The sequence below is a fragment of the Bacillus rossius genome, chromosome 16 (genome assembly GCF_032445375.1).
Source record: "Bacillus rossius redtenbacheri isolate Brsri chromosome 16, Brsri_v3, whole genome shotgun sequence".
In the NCBI taxonomy this organism is placed as follows: Eukaryota; Metazoa; Arthropoda; class Insecta; order Phasmatodea; family Bacillidae; genus Bacillus; species Bacillus rossius.
Window position 1 is genome coordinate 46,746,981 of NC_086343.1, and position 22,631 is coordinate 46,769,611.

General features: G+C 33.7%; 2 long non-coding RNA genes across 2 annotated transcripts; both read left to right on the forward strand.

The window, feature by feature from the left end:
• Nucleotides 1–3,491: 3,491 nt before the first annotated feature.
• LOC134540039 (uncharacterized) lies at nt 3,492–5,360 on the forward strand. Its single transcript, XR_010076392.1, has 2 exons — nt 3,492–3,631; nt 5,046–5,360. It is a non-coding gene; the product is annotated as an uncharacterized LOC134540039 (long non-coding RNA).
• Nucleotides 5,361–13,239: 7,879 nt separating this feature from the next.
• On the forward strand, nt 13,240–16,776 carry LOC134540126 (uncharacterized). The gene is made up of 2 exons (XR_010076413.1): nt 13,240–13,452; nt 16,431–16,776. It is a non-coding gene; the product is annotated as an uncharacterized LOC134540126 (long non-coding RNA).
• Nucleotides 16,777–22,631: the final 5,855 nt, after the last annotated feature.

Consider the following 22,631-nt stretch of genomic DNA (forward strand, 5'->3'; position numbering starts at 1 on the left):
ATTTTGTTTTTCCTCAATCTTGGATTCTACAACTTTCAGCCATTTATAATTATTCCAGCACTGAAATTTTATTTATGGCCACCATCTTGAAATTCCTTAAATATAATCCAAATTTTAAGGGAAAAAATTTAAATTTTATAAAAAAATTAATTAATAAAATTTGCCAGACATTTATCCTGAGGGAAGAGAAATCAACTCCCTGAAGCAACGTGACTTACTGTCACTCCTGCCTTCATACCGGCTGTTTACCATGATCTGTACAACACTTGAAACCAGAAAGGCAAAATCACATGATAATGAACAAAATGTTTAAGTTACGGTGTAAAACCTATATTGATTATTGTATTAAAAAAATGCATTTTCTTCATTCAAACCTCGTTAAAAAAAATATTAGTTTCTGTTGTAATTCAAACATTTGTATAGTTCTAAACAAATTTAAATGGACTAAAAACATACTTTAGTTAAATACGACATTTAAATTTCAACTGAAGACTTATATTTTAAAATAGTATATATATTAAATTCACGTCAGGCAGTGGCCTACTTCAAGGACGATTTGCCACAGAAAAAATATGTGCAAGTATGGACCACACACGACATCTAGCAGCAGAAAAAGAAACTTCTTCACTTGTCGCCAGCTGGTGGAGCTAACGCCCGCGACACCTGGTGGCGACATTGCTAACCTTCCTCTTTCTTTCCCCTGTCGGCCGCCAGAGAGCAGCACCGACTGCGCCATTAGCCCCAGGCTGTAGCAGACACCTCGGGCGAGTCAATCCATATTTGTTTCAGACACCCCTCAACAGGTAGCGTTAAAATCGGCCAGTGATACCAACTTCGAGATATCGAAATCAGAGTTTTTTTGTGATTCCCACTCGGAGAACTTCAAAACCTTTCGGTCCGGACGCCCTATCCCCCCCCCCCCTTTTGTTTGAGCTATACCTTTAAATTACGAGACGCGGCCCTTCCGCGGACACTTCGCGTCGCGATTCCAGACGGATAGTTTTAGGTTATCGGCGGATCGGCGAGACGTACTACAAGACTTCTGTCCGGCCGTAACCAACGATGTAGTCAATTAGACAAGGGATGCTATCCCTATTAATTCTTTAAGCAGTTTAGTCCGTCTGTACAGTACACAGCATAGTAGTTATTTTTTTTTAATTTATTTTTTTTTAAATCATGGAAACGTCCGCGCCTCCTGCGTTTTCGCGATCTTCAGATCCGGACTTGCTACGCTTCATAACCTAGAAGCCAACTTCCCTGTCTGGTGAGTTACTATCAGCTTTATTCCCCGACCTCCCCTTATCTTTTTGCGGCCATTTTCTGCCCAGTTTGCTAACTGTCTGTGTACCAGTTCTGATCATGTTTGATTCGGACTGTTCACAGACAGGGTCCCAGAGCTGGATGCGGACTTAGTCGCATTTTGACACACTTCCTCTTCAAGAAACAGGCGCCCTGGCACTATGTTGACTGCTGAACTCCGGCCAGCGAACATCAGACCTCCGGTGCTACAGTGTTTATGAACCTTTTTGGAACAACTTTTAAATTAATACGTTCGAAGAAATAATAACTATACAAAACTTTCGTTCTGGACTTTAAGAACATAAATTGGGATTGTTTGAGCCTCTTTGTATTTTTTTATTTGTTTATTTATGTTTAATGAAACCTTTAATAATCGTATCTAGGGCCGGCCCATTTTCTTTTAACATACAAGAGAGCTCTTTTAATTATGTAATTGAAATTGCATTTTAACACATTTTAATATATGTTATAAGTTTCCTTAAATAAATATGGAGTAATTATATTCAGACGGAATCACACCTTGTTTCTGTTCATTACTCATGTCCTTGTGAAACTAAAAGATCCACCATTACAGCAGTGTATAATGTTTATGGTAGTATTTATGTACTTAATATGATTTACCTACACTTCCTCTAAGTAACAAAAATGGTAGCATTTAGCGTGATTAACTTTCTATCTGCTATCTTTTGATTAATGAACAATGCTGTAACAAAAATGGTAACCAGAGCATGGTTGCTGTAACAAAAAGATAATTAAAAAAACTTAAAATCCGTGCATGTATATTTTTGTTTAGTAAAAAAGTTTTATTATTTAAATTTTTTATTCATTTCAAAATTTTTCCCAATTTTCTAGCATAAGACATGGATTTTCAAGATGGCGGCCATAACTTAAAGTGTAACGTTAGGAATTGGGAAGTTATATTCCAAGATGGAGAAAAAAACAAATGGCGAAAAGTTCTAGAGTTAAAAATGGCGGAGTTAAATATCACGGCTGGGGTCAAGGTCAAAGGTCAAGTCAAGGTCACCAAATATGGCCGCCGTGACGTTTCAATTCAAGATATCGTACTAAAGACTTCACAGCTTCAAGTCTGTACTCGGAAATGCATATCTATAGGCCTACTACTAAAACGCACGACCAGAGCTTCCACAAAATGATCCAATATGTTGTGCAACCATGACACTTTTTACGATCAGTAACAGGGGACGAAAAATATTTTGCAATAAATGGCTAACAATCAGGTGCACAGAAAATTTATCTAGGTACTAAATTGTTCATCATACAGATGTTTACATAAAAACTGACTATTATACCATATTGTCATCAACATGAACAAAATATTACTATTTGACTAGCAATTAATTGAAAATTCTAGAAAAAAAAAAGATTTGTAACTTTTAAAATAAGCGAACAAGTTGATAGATTTAAAAAGCATACAGCAGTATATAAAGGGTAAAATAACTATAAACATACACAAAGGTTAAGACCACTATGCACATTACCAAGTAAAATAAATGGTTGGTAACAAACACACACTAGGTTCAGGGGCACATGGACACGATTACCAGAGGAGGACTACAAGCCCAGCTAGAGTCGTAGCACGCCTTGACACGAGTACAGCAGGATTACACCATGCCAAGCTAGAGTTGCAACGCACCTGGAAATAAGTACTGCACGATGAATCCATGCCCATCTATTGACGCAGCGTGCCTGGACTCGAGTGCGGCATGAATACACCATGCCCAGCTATAGTCGCAAGTCACAGCGTGCCTGGATACGAGTGCGGCAGGATGACTCCATTTCGCAGCTAGTGTCGTAGCGCAACTGGACAAGAGTACGAGAGGATGACTCCACGACCAGTTGAAGTGGCAGCGCACTTGGACACGAGTACTGGTAGATGACTCCACACCCAGCTGGAGTCGCAGTGCGCCTAGACACGAGTACTGCAAGATGACTCCACGACCAGTTGTAGACGCAGTGCGCCTGGACACGAGTACTGCAAGATGACTCCACGCCCAGCTGGAGTCGCATCGCGCCTCGACTCGAGTACTGCAAGATGACTCCACGACCAGTTGTAGTCGCAGCGCGCCTGGACGCGAGTGCGGCAGGATGACTCCACATCGGAGGTGGGGTCGCAGCGCGCTCCTTCCTGGAAGGGAAGAGGCCAGAGGACGAAGCGGGTCACACCTCCAGAGCTGTCGGGGAAGAACCGCGGAGGTGGCCTTGTGCCGTGCTCCAAGTATAAGACAGCGGCAAGGCGCAGGACAGCAAACACTCCTGACTATCGAGCTGCCTCTGTCGTTCCACAGTCATCATGAACACCAAGAGGGTCCTGGTGAGTGGTGCACAACTGATACTTGTAAAATAATTACGAAACAATTCACATTACATTACGTAACCTAGAAACATATGAAAAAAATTGGAGCTTTATTTAAAAAAAAATAATTTAATTTCATATTTATTTAAATAAATTTAAATAAATAATTTTTTCATATAAAAATGTATTTTCTTAAGCATAATGTTAAATGTGAGTAAAAGTCTTATTAAAAACTTACATTATTGAAATTATTATTTTTCATAACATATATTAATAGTAAAGAGCTTGTTGCAGATATTACTCTCCTAAATTCGAAGTATTCGATTGGAAAATCTATAATTATTTAACAATGCGATTGTTTCCTTTACAGCGATTTATGTTGTCGTTGTTATTATGAAGGATATTTATTTTAATTTTTTTTCTGTAAGGTACAACAACGAACATTATAGATTATAATTCAAAGAAGAACCTATTTCACTGAAATTAAAATTCTCACAAAGTAAATTTTAAAGACATCAATATTAATGAGCTATTGTGCCATATATTATGTAATTTATTTGTGTAATATAAAATTTTTATAGTTAAGTGATCACACAGGTGATGTTTCACGTAGATCGTTTATTTTTTACAGGAAGTTTGGAGAAACATAATTTCATATTTTTAATACTATAATTAAGGGGGAAAATCAATAAATGCATTATAGTTGCAATGAAAAACAAAATTTTCTACCATTAAAAAGGTCTTTTAAACAAAAAATATTAATATTAAATATTATTTTTTTAAATATGGGTGTTTAGTGTTTAGTTATAATATTTTAGGTGGGAAAAGTCTTATATAATTATCTTAGTATGAACACAATCCAAGTGTTCCCGGAAGGTATGAGGCAGAAGGACTTAGAATTGCAGTGTGCATGATATAATAAAGCTTATTATCTTAAATTCAGGATTTCATGCTATTGGATGCAAATGAAGAGATAAGTAAGTACACCGGGGCTGAGATAGTATTGATATAGACAATATTTTTTACTTTTTACTTTGGGTTTATATTTTTTGTAAGTTAAATAAATAAAAATTACTTAAATTTTTTATGCAGTGTGCATTTCAGTAAGGCTATGGTTACAAAATCAACACAATAAGGTCGTATTTTGGGTCCTTGAAACTTTTGAAGCCTTTAGACAACTATCATAAAAAAAACAATTAAATGTTTTGTACACATTTTTAATAGAAATATCTTTATTACCAGCAAACTATGAGTTTGTAGAATATTAAAATCACCACTTAGACTACAAATAAACTTTTATAGCTGTTTCTTTTTACTGAAAACGGAAGACCTCCAATTTCTTAAACATCAGTTGTCACACCCAACAAATGGAGAGAGCCTGAAAGCAACCCGTGTGTCGTGTAAAAGTGAATGTGTGTGGTCTTGTTGACAGGCCTGGTGCGTGCTGGTGGTGGCAGTGATAGCCACGGCTGCTGCTAATGCCAACCCTGGTCGTGGAGGCTACAACAGGAAGGGCTAGTGAGGACATACCCCTACCCTCGCTGCGATGAACCGGTCTCTCTCTGTCACGGAATGTCTTACCCTGACACCACGTTCTACCACTTTCTCAAAGAGGCTCTCTTTTTTAATGTTTGTAATGTCAAAATTTTTCTTCTCGTTCTAATGTTTACACATAACAATTTTTTAAAATGTCAGTATTATTATTTGTATCTGTAATTCTCACAATAAAGAAATATTTTTAAAATAACTACTGTATATTTTTATTGCAAATTTTCCTTCAATTATTTCAAGAACAATAAAAATTTTGTGGACCTTGCTCTAGTAAATACTGTATTCTGGTTAAAAGATAAAAAAAAACTAAGGCTCTATCTAAAACTAAAACTTCGTATGTAGAGGTAAGGCTACAAATATGGAATATCATTTAGTTTTAAGGTTATAAGTCTATCTCTATTGTAGTAGAACAAGAAAAATACAGCATAAACCTGGAACATTTAAGCACACATTTGTGAAACTGTAACAACACATCATATAACAATTTTATATAAAGAATATTTTTGTGATAAATGAAATTTCTCCCCCCTCCCAAAAGACTTAATACTATGGAATACCACTGAATCAATTATAAATAAACTAATATCGAAGCAAAAAGTTTCATGTCTTACCAATAACTATACAGAGATATAAATGTACTACAATATGACAAACATGAAACTTATTATATATGTTATTTACATAGTGTGTAGTGAAAATTAAAGTATAGCTGCTTAAAAATTACTTGCACTAATCACAAACATAATGTACACATGCATGGCCAGCACATTCCACATGTGACCACATTTTACAAACACACACATGATCCACTCTTCCACGTGCACATCATCAGATAATCTTCCACTGCAGAAAAGGCATTCTGAATCTCCATTTTCTGGCACTGACGCATCAGGAATACTGAGATCGGACGAATCATCGCTAAAAATCGTATCTGAACCTGTGTTATCTGATGATGTATCATCATCAGAAAAAGTAATAGTGTGCATAGACATTCTACTGGTGCTATTTGTCAGCTTCTGTTTCCTACTAGGTGTAGTCCTAAGCATAGTTATAGGTCTACGGTTTGCTTTTAGGCTTTTTCCAGAATTGTATTTAAACGATTATTCCAGCTGCATCTTGTACGGTGAAGACATCAAGACAGCTGCTGTGCCAGCGTTTTTGCCTCAAGTACCCTTACATTTCTTGAGTGCTGGGATTGGAGAAATTCCCCATGGGGCTACAGAAGTTATTTTCCAACGATCTGTAGAGCTGGATGTTCTAGCAGTCATTGATGAAGCATCTGAAACGTTTGATGGAACTGATGATAAGAATTCATTGTTATCAAAAATATGAGGATTTACTGGATAAGTACCAGTGCATCTAAAACATTTTACTGTGATTTCGCCCATTTGTACTTTGAGATACGCTTTGCTTAACAACTCAGTTACATCGAGGTTGGATACAGGACGGGTGTCTGATCGCATTAACAGCCACACTTCTTCACTGCAGTATTGTTTAAGAGGGCTCATGCACGACTTGTCCAACAGCTGCAACTTCTGGGACGAATGAGGCGGAAGACAGACAAAGCAAACATATTTGTTCCTGCCTTGTTGAGGACATATAATTTCCTGGAGTGGCTATAGTGGCCATCAAGGACAAGCAAAACAAGTGATTCGGCAGTAGGCTTAACTTTCCGCAAGAAATGACAGAACCACTGAGACTGTATCCAGCCAGACTGATGACAAACACTAGTGGCCCCCGGAGGAACACCACTCATGAGGTGTGGACTCATTATCTTTATAGAATATACCAGCAATCTCCGCCGGCACTCATGCACATAAGCACAGTTACAATATAGCATCGCTCAGCTGTACTGGTGGATGCTACTTGCCGTTTTCCTTTCAGTGAGAGAACCTGTGGGATTTTACTTCGAACATTAGTCAGAACTGTTTCGTTTACATTGTAGACCCTGTCAGCGGGGTATTTGTGCTTATTCGTTTCTGACTACACAAGGATAAACAAAACTGCTGCACTTTTTCTCTGCTGAATTCCACAGCTCTGTGTGAAGTTGCAGTTGGTTAACAAAATGATTAAATGTCCTTGTGCCACTTTAAGCTGCTCTTCCTAATGCAAAAGGATTACTAATGTCGTTAACTTCAGTAATTTAGTAAGCAATGTTTCGAACATCTTTCCTCGTTAGGCCAAAGAATTTATTCACCATCAACAAAATATATTCTACAAGCTGCTTTTCACATTTCGCGGAAAGGACCTTTTTCACACCGAGCTGTGTGAACCGCGATCTCAGGATAAATAGGAGGCCAGGCAAGCCTATACAATGTACTACGTGGAACACTGAAAACCTTTGCATCTTTTATTTTCTCTCACCTGTGATATAGCCATATCTATGGATGCTGCATTCCTCTGCTTTCTTTTATTCTCTTTTTTCCATTTCCCTTCTCCATATCTGCACAAACATAATATGAAACATCTGGTCACAAATATGGAATAGTATTACATTTTTATAACCCTCCTAGTATTTCATACTAGTCTCTTAGCCAACTTGAAATACTTGTAATCACAATAAGAGGTACCTACACTGTGCTTGTATAAAAGAGTAAGACTTACCCATGTAATTTACGATCCATTATTACACATATCCTAAAAACTTACAATAATGTTGTAATAAAATTATGTGTACATACCTGCAAAAGTTTCAATTTCTTAGAAAATACAAATGGCACCTTACCACACAAACGTGACTAGCAGACTGGCTGAGCTTCATCATACGAGTACTGCTGGTAAGATCGAGGTGATTCATAACGCCACCGGGAGAGTGTACCACCACTCCATGAGATATCCTGGTATTCCATATTTGTATCCTTTTCTCTATAATATACCAAATAGAACTAATTATTTTATAAGTTAGTCATATGTGTGTTAAGAACTTCTTTTTCTACTCAATCATACTGTCCTTTTAAAACATACAAACTATATTAATATATCATTTTTCGAGGCAAAAAGTGTGTACATCGGATGAAACTATTAAAAAAAACTATTGTAAATGGTTATTTACAAATATGAAAATTAAAAATTGTATATATTTTAATTTTGGTTTGTTTATCTGTTCGAGCATAAATCGAAAATTAATTGAAGTATTTTTAAGAATTTTTTTTATTAGAAAGGTTTTATGCTATCTTAAAAACTTAACTTTTTATAAATACAAAAATTTACTCCTATGGGGGTAAAAATGGTTTAAAAATGGTTTAAATATAATCTCTGAAACTATTTAAGCTTAATAAAAGACATAGGGTACCAATAATTAATATTTGAAAACTACCAAACACAATTTTTATATTATGCTAAATTCAACTTTTAAGGTGTAAACATGGGGTTAGTATGTTTTAAAGAGTAATTTAATTAAGCTTAGAAAATGATATTAAGCACCAATAATGAATATACGACAAATCCCAAAATAATTTTTATATATTGAGAAATCTAACACCTAAGGAGTGAAAAAAAGTGTAAACATATTTTTAACATTAATAATTATGTTTCTGAATTTAATTAAATGTAATAAGTTATTTTGGGTACCAATAATAATTATACAACAATTATATATCACAATTTTTATATTATGCGAAGAGCCACTGTAAGGAGTTAAAAAGGGTAAGTATGGTTTTAAGATTAATAATTATGTCTCCATCTTAAAAGCAAAGAAACCATTCTAGGTACTATTAATAAACTTAAGACAAATACCAACGACAATGGTATGTTTTTGCAAAATTCAAGCCCAAAACCAGGAAATAAGGTGAATATGATTTGAAGATAATCAACTATATCCCCGAAACTAACTACGCATATTAAAAGATTCATAGGATGAATAATTTACATAGAACACAAATTTAACATTTTGCGAAATTCCAGGTCAAAGAGGTGAAATGAGTGATTATGATTTTTAAGATAAATAATTTAATTTAGAATTTAATCAAGAATAATAAAAAATGGGTACCAATCATAAACAAAAAAAAACAACCAAATACAATTTTATCATTTTGCGAAATTCACACCCTAAAGTTTAAGTAACTCTAAGCAAAATAAGAATTAACTAATATGTTGGATAAAATATTTCTTACCTGTTTTCTACATTTCAATTTTAAATAAAGTTGCGGTTGTACCAAACATTCTTAAATAATGGGAGGTATTTGTAATAAGGTGAAATTATTTAATTATTCCTTGGCATAGTTTTAACCATAGTAAATAAAAGTGTTAGTGTTAACGATGGCATAAACTTAGTTAAAATGAACTAGGTGCTTGTGTGACAATTTTTTTACAAAGTCTACCTAATGAAATGAAAGGAGTTAAGTGTGATTTCATAAAGTTAAAATATATCCTCGAACACTATTAAACATAAATTAAAAATCGTGTTATGAATATATACTAAAAATTAAAGATACCTACGCATAAACACTTAAAAATATAATTCTTAAACTGTTTTGTTATGAAATATATTTATTATGCACCTGACTATTTATTGTACCTAATTCTTTAGTAGGCCTATATATGTATGAAATAAATAAAATACTTATATTTCAGTGGGAAGATATCAGAAATACTCTGTAACTGGGCGAGTGGAGACCAGGATAATTAGCTAGTATTTAATGCAGTAGTTTTATATCTGTGATCTAAAACGATTCATGTATATATTAAATTAACCTGTGAAGAGGGGTGTGAACTAAAAATGTGTGTTGAATAATTTCAGTACCATTTAGCAACTTGAAAAGTTTTAGTATTTAAATATCAGAAATAAAGGAACGAAGAAATGAGAGCCTACAATCAATAAAGGGAACGAATATGTACAAAACAACGACCTTTTAATATAACTAAAAAAATTACTTTATTCGAAGCAGTTTCCTTTTTAAAGTTATTTCATTCTTTCATTCCTTTCCTCTGTTTGGATAGTTTTTATTTTGTACTCGGTAAGTGTGATTTTTAGAGTCTAATTTATTAGGATAATTTTACCTTAGCATAAAGGTTTTGATCATAAAATTATCTTAAAATGCCATTATCAATTGAACAGTAAAAAAAACTTTAGTTTATTAAGGAACAGTCATAGTTTATAATTAAATGTTACTTAAACCTGAGATTAGTAAGACAAATAAATATTAATGTGAAAACCTTATCAACATTCCTGGTTACATTTATGTTAACTTTTAGATAACATTCTTGTAACGAAGGTCTTGCAGACAAAGATATATTTAAATATATATTTTCCTATTTTGTGATTAAAATTAAGTAAAATATGAGATAAAATTGTATCTTCAATACTGAATGCAATGTGAAACATTTTTCTTACTGGAAATGTGATGAATATCTCAAATTAATGTTTAGTAGAAGAAACAAGGATTGGTGCTAACTCTGTTGTGTCACTAGTAAGGAGTGATTATAAATGACTAAATAAAAGTAATAGATATATTATAAGTCACCTTGGGAAAGATAAAAAACGTAAGGAATAAAAGACAGCAGTTGCTCACTCACAGATAAGAAAAAAACATTTTCCTGGAAAACTACCACCTAGTTGAACAAATTTGTAGGTTATACTGATGCATATAATGCTTTAAGTATATTTATTAATTGTCCAGTATTGAAGTCAAAGATATAAAATATTTAAAACCTATAAAGTATGATATTCGAGTACGATATTATTATAAAAGAGTAAATTAATTGAAATGTAGGCAAAATGATGTTTGAATATGTTGTGGCATTATAATTACTTGCATAGTTTAATAATACTTATTACAAAATTTCGTCTAAATGAAACAAACAACATTTCAAATAATATTTTATATTCCGAATGTACAGCTTGTATAATCAATTCACCGATATTATTTTTTTATAACTTTTTTAGTTAAGTTTGTTAATGCAGGGTATTTATGCGGAAATGTACATAAAAATAGAAAAAGATAAATCAGGAACTTAAATTGAACTCTATGAACATTTTTTTGCTTTTCAGGGTTTATATGGAAAAAACTTTACCAAACAAGAATGCCAAAAAAATCTGTTCGACAGGTGTCAGTATATTCCCGCTGAAAGATTAGTTTCTATTAAAACTTAGCTTAATAAGAAAATATTATCTTGCACCCGGGTGTGTAGTCATTTTTTTATGTCGTCTTCAAAAAAATTATGATTTTACTGTACAAGTTTGTGCAACGCAAAATATTTTCGTATTTAGATTTCAGTACAATTTTGATATCATGATAACTGTAGGTATTCTTTTTAGTTTAAGAACTATTTTACTTTTTTATAAGCTGCTTTGTTTTATTATAACTAAAGATTCCAGGTAAAATGTTTGCAGTAGTATATAAATGTTCCTTTGAGGACAAGCTTCAGGATAAAGAAGCCCAGGTGCCGACCGCCATCTTGGGTGACATTGACCTTTTCCTTTGGCCTTGCAATTAACATTTAAAATTTGCCAAAATTAGCCAATATTACCTCAAATTTTCCGAGATCTGCTTAAAATCAACAAAAATCCACCAAATTTTCCAATCGTTTGGAAATGAATTCTGTCTAAAAACCCCTTAAAAAGTTAAAAAAAAATTAAAAATTTCCCTATTTTGAGGGAGAAAAATGCTGTTATGAAGAAAAAATTCCCATATTAGTCCTCAAAAAGCCCAAAAGTTCGTTAATTAATAAATGCAGCTCAAGAATTTTAACAGCGAGCCGCCATAAGCCGCTAATGACTAAGATGCCTTTGACGCCATTTTGAATTGTAATATAACCGTTGCAGTTTTCGTTACTGCCGCCATCTTGAAAACTCATATATTTGCTAAGAAATCGCGAAAATTTTTAAAATTAATAAAAATATTGGTTGTCTGTAAAGTTGGTTTACGGACAATAGTTTGTGACGTCATAACAAAACATTTGTGAAATGATTGCATACTTTTATGAATAAAATTAAATAATTTTTATTGAATTATCACTATTTTGTATGGATACAAAGAAGGAAAGAAATGAAATCTACAATTGAATTGATAAATTTAATTTAATTTACACTCATTAATTCAAATATCTTTATTACTTTAACGAAGAGATTATTTTAACTATAACTTTTATACATATTTGCTATTTAACTTCCTTCAATCTATGTTATTCTGTTAAGAATACGACGATGATAGGAAAAGTAGGAAAGTAATTGGAGTGTTTCAAGTTTAATGTGCCTCGAAAAAGTCAAATCGATGGTTGTTCCAATTGAGTGGAAGAGAGATAGATGCGGCGCAAGCGTACATAAGCGTAACGGGACAATGTGGGTAATGGGACAATGAGTCATCCTTTTTCGTGGGTGCAGCCAGCGTTCATCGATTTATTAGACGTAATGTCAAAAAATAATCAATAGACATATTACTAACAAATATTCCACCATATTGGATTAGGACATCATATCCGCTAACTTGGAAAATCGTAATTTTTTAGGTGGAAAATCGGGGAAAAATTTAAATTTAAAACATTTATTTAATCAATTTTAATGAAAAAACGCATTTACATAATGGTGCTAGTATGAAATCATGTCCTAATTTGTCTTTTTGGTGGCCGCCATTTTGTGTTTTTCTGCTGGAGGCTGCCATCTTGTTTTCTGTAGGTTGGAGGCCAGTAACTTGTTTTCGTCTTATAGAGTGCACTAGCACCACGTTAGTTTAATTTTTAACAAAAAGAGTACAGTAATAATTTATTACTGTGACACTTGCCATTTTCACATATGGACGCCATCTTGGAAATTTGTAACTATTTAGCTAGAAATTCGGGGAAATCCCAAATTAAGGAAAACTAATTACTGAATTAATTGATTTGATCGATTATTGCCCTTGTTTGATACTTGACCAATACAAAAATTTAATTTTATGGAGAAAAATATTTCAATGTAAACAATAAGTTGAAAAGTCCTAAAAAAAAGGCATAAATTCATTTATTACTAGCATCTGCAGGATGACTACACACATAGCTAAAGTCGCAGTGCGCCTGGACACGAGTACTGCAAGATGACTCCACGACCAGTTGTAGTCGCAGCGCGCCTGGACGCGAGTGCGGCAGGATGACTCCACATCGGAGGTGGGGTCGCAGCGCGCTCCTTCCTGGAAGGGAAGAGGCCAGAGGACGAAGCGGGTCACACCTCCAGAGCTGTCGGGGAAGAACCATGGAGGTGACCTTGTGCCCTGCTCCATATATAAGACAGCGGCAAGGCGCAGGACAGCAAACACTCCTGACTATCGAGCTGCCTCTGTCGTTCCACAGTCATCATGAACACCAAGAGGGTCCTGGTGAGTTGGCACCGCAGAATATGTCTTTAAATAATTACGTAAACCTTTCTAACATTTTATCTAGCCTGGAAAATTTTAAGATGTGTTATAAATTTAGAGCTTCGTATTTTAAAATAAATTATTATTTTACATACTTATTTATTATATATTTGATTAATAAAACTTTTTTATTTGTAAAGAATATCTTACCTTGATGTCAAATAAAAGTGTAAATAATTTATTGCGTCTATTTAATGCATGATTAATTAAATATAATTCTTTGTTTCCTTTTAAATTTTGTTATTAAAAAATTTATATTTATTGTTATTTGTTTATTAAATTATTAAATTCTTACATTTATTTTTAACAAACATTACGCTAATTAGTTTTACAGATTTCTATATTGTCGTGATGATAAACGAAATGTAGCTTTTTTTTTTATTGTATGTGTTAAGTACGAAGTTAAAGGTTTTACACATGAGCTAAAATTCTTAGAAAGCAATTTTCAGAGCTACCATTTTTATTCAGCTTATATGCTAACAAAGGTATTCAGTCAATTAATTGTGTGATACAGAAATCTATTGATAAGCGATCACACAAATGATGTAGCACGTAGATCGTTTATGATTTTAGAGGAAGAGTGATGCAACATTATTTTATCTTTACAATAATTAAATGTAAAGGAATATTATGAATTTATTAAATTTGCAATGAAAGGCAACAATTTTCACACTTGAAAAGACTTTAAAAGTTATAACATCACTATTATATTTTTGTTTCAATGTGGTCTTCGAGTTTAAATTAATATTTTCAGTGGGAAATAGTTCCTGTAGTAATGTTAATACGAACACCATTCAAATTTTTCTTGTAGACTATGCGTGAAGTGCTTGGAATTGCCGTGAGAATGATTAAAAATGAATACTGAATTAATATTTGAAGAAATGACACAGTAATAATTATTACAGTATGTTTGATAGGCCTTTGATTGGACGGGGAAAGAAGCAGAAAGTGAGTTGGTCCTGCTAAGTCACTTGTTTTCACTGTTTACTTTGGGGGTGATTTTATTTATGTTATTGGAATGAGTGAAATGTACTTACAGATCTCGTTCGCTTTCGGATCCTTCAAACTTTAAACGTTTTCGGGCTAACATAAATAAATAGACAATAATAAACGAATTTTAATGAAAAATATTTAAAACCGGAATTTAAGATTTAGTGGAACATTAATAACATCACTTAGACTATACTTACATATTTTTTTACTGTTAACTATAGCAACGATGAGTTTTATTAAAATTTATGTATTTTAGTGCCTTTGGATACATTATATTTAGTACAACTTTTTTTTCAGTATACAATAAGACGTACCAACCCTATTGTGAGACAAACTAGTCACACAGCTCTGACAGATATGTCTGCTCCAATGTGGCAGGGCCTGCACTAGTAACAATTATTTAGTGGGTCAGATAGTTCGAAGCAGTCATGAGTTACGTTTAAAGTGCCGTCAATATCTTGTAAATACATGAAAATCGTTATTTGTGACGTAATTAAGAGCTGATTTATCTTTTATTATTTTTAACATGAATTTATTCGTAATTTGTCCAAAATTTTTATCTGTCTAAAAATAATGATGCTAGTAATCCTATTGACGTTTTTGAGGAAGTTGTAGATGTATGCGTGAATATTTTTTCGGATCAGTATATGTGTAGAATTAATTAATTCCGTGGTGTTTGGGTGGTTTCTTATTTTCAGGATTTATTTTGTGAGAGACTTCGAGTCGCAGGTGTTAACTAGCCATTGTCAACATAATTAATTGCGGTAGTAGTTAGTCTGTAGTAAAAAAATATATACATTACAGGTAAAGGTTTACAGTATACGTGGAATTTATTATATAAAAAAAGTATTTTTTTTAGAAGCTAAAGGTACATGAAATTTTTGTTTAGAGACACAAGTGGATTAATGGTCCGTAGTTCTATACTGAAATTTATTAAATTTATTCTTTAATACTGTAAAAGTAATTATATTTGATACCATAAAATATGCAAAACCGACTTTAGTAAAAAGTTACGGAGCACATATTGTTTTCTAAGGTCTCTCATAGTTTTTAGCCAACAATTTCCTAGAAATAGGATGATGTAACTTATATTTACTATAATAAATCTTTAATTTTTGCATTGTCATTCAGTAAATACATTTGACTTGCTACAAATATTTTATTTAGTTGCATGATCACTTATTCGTGAATTTCAAAGCATACTAAATGATAAGTTCTTGACGGTTTTCATTATGTGGTGCAAATATGTTTTGCAGATGACAGCCAATTTTTATAAATATTTTTAAACATTAATTGGAGTATTATTTGGTTCATTGAGTGACGTTTTGAAAACAAATGTCTAACATTAAAATTATATTGACTCTACACAAATTGGTAAAATGCTTTTCACGTTGCATCCAGGATTGCTAAGCTAGGTTTTGATTCCGTGCATGTTGACCTGGGATATAAAAAGTCATAAATTTTTCTTTGACCATTTAACTAAAAAATTATTAAATATTATTTATCTCTACTAAATTCATTCAACAAAATATCCTACTGTCAAGACTTCTTCGTCTATATTGCCTTATAGAAGACGTAGCCAAGAAAATACTCAATGAATTAATTAATTAACCATTAAGATCTTTTAGTACAGGTGACTTTCTATTTCAAATTTACCTGCTCTATTTGGTATTTCATATTATAAAATTAAAATCTAAACTTATACTTATAAAAGTCCTGATATTTGTAATTTTATTGATGCATAGACTATATTAAACCGTTATTTAATAAAATCATAAGTATCTTTCGTTTTAAACATTCTATTTAAGAGTTACTTTTCCATGAAACCAAGAGCGTATACAAGACAGAGGAGGGGTAAATAGGGGTAGGACATCAGTTATCCCACCCAGAGCCTGAAAGCAACCCGTGTGTCGTGTAAAAGTGAATGTGTGTGGTCTTGTTGGCAGGCCTGGTGCGTGCTGGTGGTGGCAGTGATAGCCACGGCTGCTGCTAATGCCAACCCTGGTCGTGGAGGCTACAACAGGAGGGGCTAGGAGGACGTACTCTCCCCTCGCTGTGACCAAGGAATACCTGACCCTGACACGATATCTCTTAAACACTCTACCACTTTCTCGTTTTTAATGTTACTAATGTAAACATTTTCTCCTCGTTCTAATTTTTTCGCATAACTATTTTTATAATGTCAGAATTAATATCAGTATCTATATCTCACAATAAAGAAAATGTTATAAAATAACTACTGTATATCTCTATTGCAAAATTTTTCTTCAACTATTAAAAAAAAACTAAAAATTTGTGTATTTTATTCTAGTAAATCTTGTTTTCTGGTTAAAAGATAAAAACTGAGTGTCTCTATAACTAAGACTTAGTATAAGGCCATCCCTGGTCCAGCGACTTGATAAGGAATTGTGGGTTAAAAAGTGTTTTCTACATCTTCTACAATTTTTCAGATAAAAATTTCGTACTTGGCTTGTTTGCTGCAGTTTTACAACAGAAATCATCATTCAGAATAATATTGTAAAAAAAAAATATTGATAAGTATTTTATTTTACGTTTTTAAAATTAAGGAAAACCGAAAAAGTAGTCTAAAGAACAGGCTTTAAGATATACAAATATTTAGAGTCTGCACAATTTTTCCTTTTAAAGTAAAGATAAAAAAAAGTAAGCGGTGGCATACTGCTAAATTTATTAGAACAAGAAATATTTCGTATTTTGCATTTTCAGCTTTTTTTTCTGGCCGCGAGTAGGTTCACTTGCGCCTGTCTTGCGCGCGGGAGCGTGCAGCCGGCTGCCGTGTTGCCATTACTTCGGACCCATCCTCGGCTAACGGAATCTGACCCCACCTCCTCCATAATCTGAATGGTGCGGAGTACTGTGTCAACGACGAGAAGAAAGCTAAGAACAGTGCTATCAATTCAGAGACGCATGGATGTGCTGCGAAAAGCGAAAGGTTTGAAGAGAAGGTGAACCCAAATTTTTTATAGTTTTAATTATTTCTTCCATTTACTGTAAAGTGTGTTTGGGCAAAAAATATTTTGTGCTATAATGTGCTTTACAAAATCTTCCAATTTTCAATTTGAAATGTGATCAAGTGACGCTTTTCAAACTAAACTATCCTGATTCAAGAAATGCGTTTATTTTTATGTAAGTATAAGTTAGGCAAAAAATCCTCAGCTTAAAAAAGTAAGAGTAAACAAACAGTTCTACGTGGAAAATTAGATTTTGTAAGCATGAAAACAAGTTAATTTTCAACCGACTTAAAAAAAGGAGGTTCTCAATTCGGTTGTATTGTTTTCATTCACGTGAGTATTATACTGTCCAAGCCAAATTGTTAGTTACAATTAGCCAACTTTTAAATTAATTGCTGCTTATAAAAATATTGTGCCTTATAATTCAATATATATTATTCAGTTCCTATGTGTAAGACTTAAAAAATTAGCATGGCTACATTGGGGAATTCAACCCATATTCAGCGGCAAACTTAATTTCTTAGCACTATTCGTTACTCCGTCAATAATTTTTACTTAATTCGTCTACCCTGAGAATCTCAGTGCACTATCTCTAAAATAGTTTCTCTCCCCCCCCCCCCCTTTTTTTGTTGGAATTCAAGACAATGTAAACCAAAAGTGGAAACTTGAAACTTGTACCTTAGATAGGTTAAATATATTTTACATATTTTGGAACAGCTTAGATCCGCTGTGCGAAAAGTTTCATAATGGTTTTCATACTTGCATGCTAAGGTTTACATTAAATAAAAGGCTCAGTAGATTAAGCAGCCGGTAGGTTATTACATAACATTTTAAGTTGTTCTGTTCTTCGGAGGAGAAAGAATAATTGTAAATTTAGACGACTTTCTGAATGTAACTTAAAGATAAATCCCTTATTCAGGCATTATTTTGTTTTTACTTAGGAAGCTACATTGAATGAATCCACTTAGCAATGAGACAACAGTTTGAAAATCTTATTAGTTGCCTAAAAATGAGTATTTTATTTAATTTTAGTATACCAATATTAGTCACAAAAAATGAAAAATGTATTTGGGTTTGCGGATATTCGTAAACACGAATAGTTGCGCAGTTATTTATGAAATATTCACATTCGGAAGTCGAATATCAAAGATTAAAATTGCTAGTATTTACAGGCACATCTGTAGTTGCTGGTTGTTACTCAGGTGAAGCCAAACTTCTCTTTTTTTCATAAGATATTATAGTCGTCATTGCTTATTTGCCGATATACAGTAGACTCTTAATCAAACGACACTTCACGATTCCAGGTAAAAGCATCGTTATTGTCATTTGGACTAGTTTTGACCATCCCCGATCTAACCTAATAAAAACATTTTTTTTCTCTTGAATCCGTATTTAACCTTCTCTAGCACGAAAATAATACACTGTTATATCTAACTATTTATTTCCCTTAATAGATGGCTGTCTTATGAAAAAAAAAAACTGATAACCTACAAGTACATGTAGGACCTGAATTGATACCAATACAAGCCGTGACATGTGACCGTTCGTCTGGCAGCTAGCATCTACGGGAACAATATCAGCATTCAAATAATGCAGGGTATATTTCACACAATGTTACCTCACACACTGTGTGTATGGCAGTCCTCACCGCCGCTATGTGCCCAGTCGTATTGTGACGCTCACAAAAACGGTTGCTTTTTTCGTTATGATAATAATACGTGGAAGTAAAAATGACAGCTACAGTTATAGACTCTGGTTTCTACCTACTGATTACTTTTTGGTAACCAATGAACGTTTTAAGATAAACACATTTTAAATAGCGAAACTATACAGATTTACATACAAACACATTTATAAATATACGCGTTACAAGATGATAACACCATCGCTTAGCACTCGCCGCCCACGACCGTGCTACCACATTCGTGAAATGTCAGCCTTCACGTGACACTCCTGAAAAGAGATCTACAGAACTATCAGGATATTGCCGCTAGGTACTTTCGGGCAGCTGGAGGAATGTCTGCCCCAAGTGGTGTGGGTATGTACGTGTGAGGACGCCCAGTGACAACACGAAACGAAGCGCTGAATCTCAACAGTGGGCCGTCGACCTTGGGTAGCTAACACAAGCTGGCTGGTAGTTCTCTTGAAGAGGATCTCAACACGCGGCACCCATGAGTGCAACAAGTTATTTTCCAGCCTACTTCCTTAAAATTTTACAAATTCTCAACTCCTCCCCACCCCTCCGTTATTCATTGCGGTCAGGGAATTTGGATTTTAATTTTAATTTTAAAAAGTACAACACTGCACTTTTTAATATTTCTATCTGAGAAATGTGCATATTAATGATGTTTACATTGCTTCAATAGTTAATAAACATGGTACAATTTTCACTTTGTCTGCAAAAGTTAATATAGTATTACCTACTATTTTCACTACATGTGTTCTGTATTGTTATGTATCTATCTAAGTGAAAATGTAAGATAATTTTTCGACCTTGAAATTATTCGCAATAAATTAAAAAAAATTCCTGTTCGATTCAAAATTTTCGACCACCAAAATACACTATTCGCACAACCCTATAATGTGATAGATTTGTGTAGTGAAATATGTGTACATGTGATTTGCATAAGTTTTATTAACGCTACTACTACGATGGTTTTTTAAAATTTAGTTTCGGCAAAGACAACTTTTCAAGAAAATGGTAGAGAATGGAAAAAAAAAACTAGCTATTGCCATAGGGAACGTAAAAAATGATATACCACATATTAGTGTCGTAGGGGACGGCGGCTGGAATAAGAGGACTGACTGACATCGTTTCAATTTAAGTGTAGTGGTGAGTTATCTTCCTGTTTACACCAATGCTTACTCTATAGTCTGTTGTTTATAAAATAAAATATTTCAGTACTTATAACATCCAGTCAAAATGTGCATATTAACTTTACTTTTCTTTTGAAGAATTGCATTATCAGAGCCGAAACAAACCAACCCTTGTACCTGGGAGTGAAAAGGAAGTATTACTTCGCATGCGAATTTGCAAGACTCAAAGGCAAAAAGGTGCTTTAAAAACTATAGTGGTCCAAGCACTGTAATGTAATAAACTATAATAGTAGAAGGGTTCTGCGCAACTGTTGAGCAGCACTTGTTAAAATACTTACTTTGGAGACGGAGATTCAGTGTTTACTCTAGAATAAAGCAGCGAGTTCCTTACGGAAGAGAAGTCATAAAAATTGAGTGTGAAAACCACATTGTAAAAAAACCATTTTCACAAATTTTCCAGAAATATGTCATTTCCACCATCTGCGCGTCGTTTGCTTGAATCAATAATAGTAAGATTAAAATCCGGCGCTAGAATGCAATCGAAATTGCTGGAACATCTCTTGTTGGTACATCTATCGTTCGATTAAAACTTGACATAAAAAATGGTCCTCATCATGTATTCGGTTGTCACGAAAACTGCCGTGTAGATCAAAGTTTCCCAAAGTTTTTTCAGCTGGTGACCCACCTTTCGTTATAGGAATACATCCACGGTATATCGGTCCATGGTGGAGTAAAAAACCTTATTTGTATTGTATCCTTTACTTATTGCACATATATATGCGTTTTTTAAGATACCGATTGATTATTGATAAACAGTTTGTGTTCTGATTTGAAAACGGTTGACAAAATATAAACACTTTTTAGTAAAACAGTTATTTATTTAAAAATATATATGTGTTTGCACACAATTCTATTTGTTTCGATTTTTCTTATCTTTTCTGGTGGTTTATTCGATGGTTTCTGATAGTTTTAGGATCGAGTGCGACCCACCTGCAACCCTTCCGCGACCCACTAGTGGGTCGCGACCCACCATTTGGGAACCGCTGGTGTAGAATACTGAAAAAGAATAAATACCAATGAAAATTTTGTGACATTTGTGAAAGAGTCGGGGATTATGGAAGCTATTGAAAAGGCTCTTGATCTTATGGTAATGAAATCTGATAGACACGTACTTAACAAAACTAAAAATCAGGTTGAGCGATATATGAGTATGTTAGCTAAGTTTTCAGGTGGAAAACGGGTAAACATTGCTAATAGAGGCTCTTATCACGCTCGTTGTATTATGGGAGCTGGACAGGCCCATGTCAGAGGTCCTAGGAGGCACTTCATCCCATGGAAAAACAAATTTGGTCGAAGCCCAGGAAAATACTTCCAAACTGTTTTAAAAATTAGCTGTCTCCAGTATGAAGATGGCCCTCCAAATAAAAAGAGACGACCAAACAACACTCCTGGTCCTGATTTGGAGTATGGTCCAAGTGCTGAAGACATTTTGTGTCCTGAAGACTTGTTGAGCCCTGAAGAACTTGATACAAAGATGAAGTTTATCCTCGAAAACCTGAATCGGGATGCAACAACATTAAAAAATATTCATGAGTTGGAAAGAAGGAAGTACTGTTGGTCAACACGAGAACACTAAATGGAGGGATGCTTCTATGAACAGACTTACAGCATATACTTTCGGTTTTGTGGTAAAAAGAACACATACATCCTGTCACTGTCTAGTAAAATAATTTTTGTATCACAGGAAGATAAATTCCAAAGCTGTTCAGTTTGGACGAGTTAACGAAAATGTGGCTAAGAATATGTATTCCAACTAAAAAATGTCGAAGTCGAAGATTGTGGCTTTTTTTTGTATATCCAAGCTTTTCATTTCTCGGAATATCTCCAGATGTAGGTACTAGTGGCAGACGATGGTTTGCTGGAAGTTAAATGCTTATTTTCAGCTGGGGACGATAAATTAAAGGACTATATTTAAAAAAAAAAAAAAGTGTATCGAAGAAAAACTTGGAGATTTGCGTCTAAAGAAAACCCACATATTTTTTTTTTAGATTCAAGGTCAACTTGGCGTCTGCAGTAGAAATTATTACGACTTGTAGTTCATACGAAAAATGATTTCCATGTTGAAAGAATTTAGTTGGACAAAGAAATTTGGGGAAAACTCATGCTGTCAAAGCAACGACAGTTTTTTGCGGAGTGCTTACTTCCAGAGATAGCAGATCCATTAAATACCCTAATACTAAATGGGCGAGAGCCTGACTTTGTAAAAGAAGCTCAAAAATCACTAAAGAAAAACATAGAACAGATTACTTAAGTTTTGGTTTCCTAATTGTTATGCATGTTTTCTTATGTTTTTGACACAGT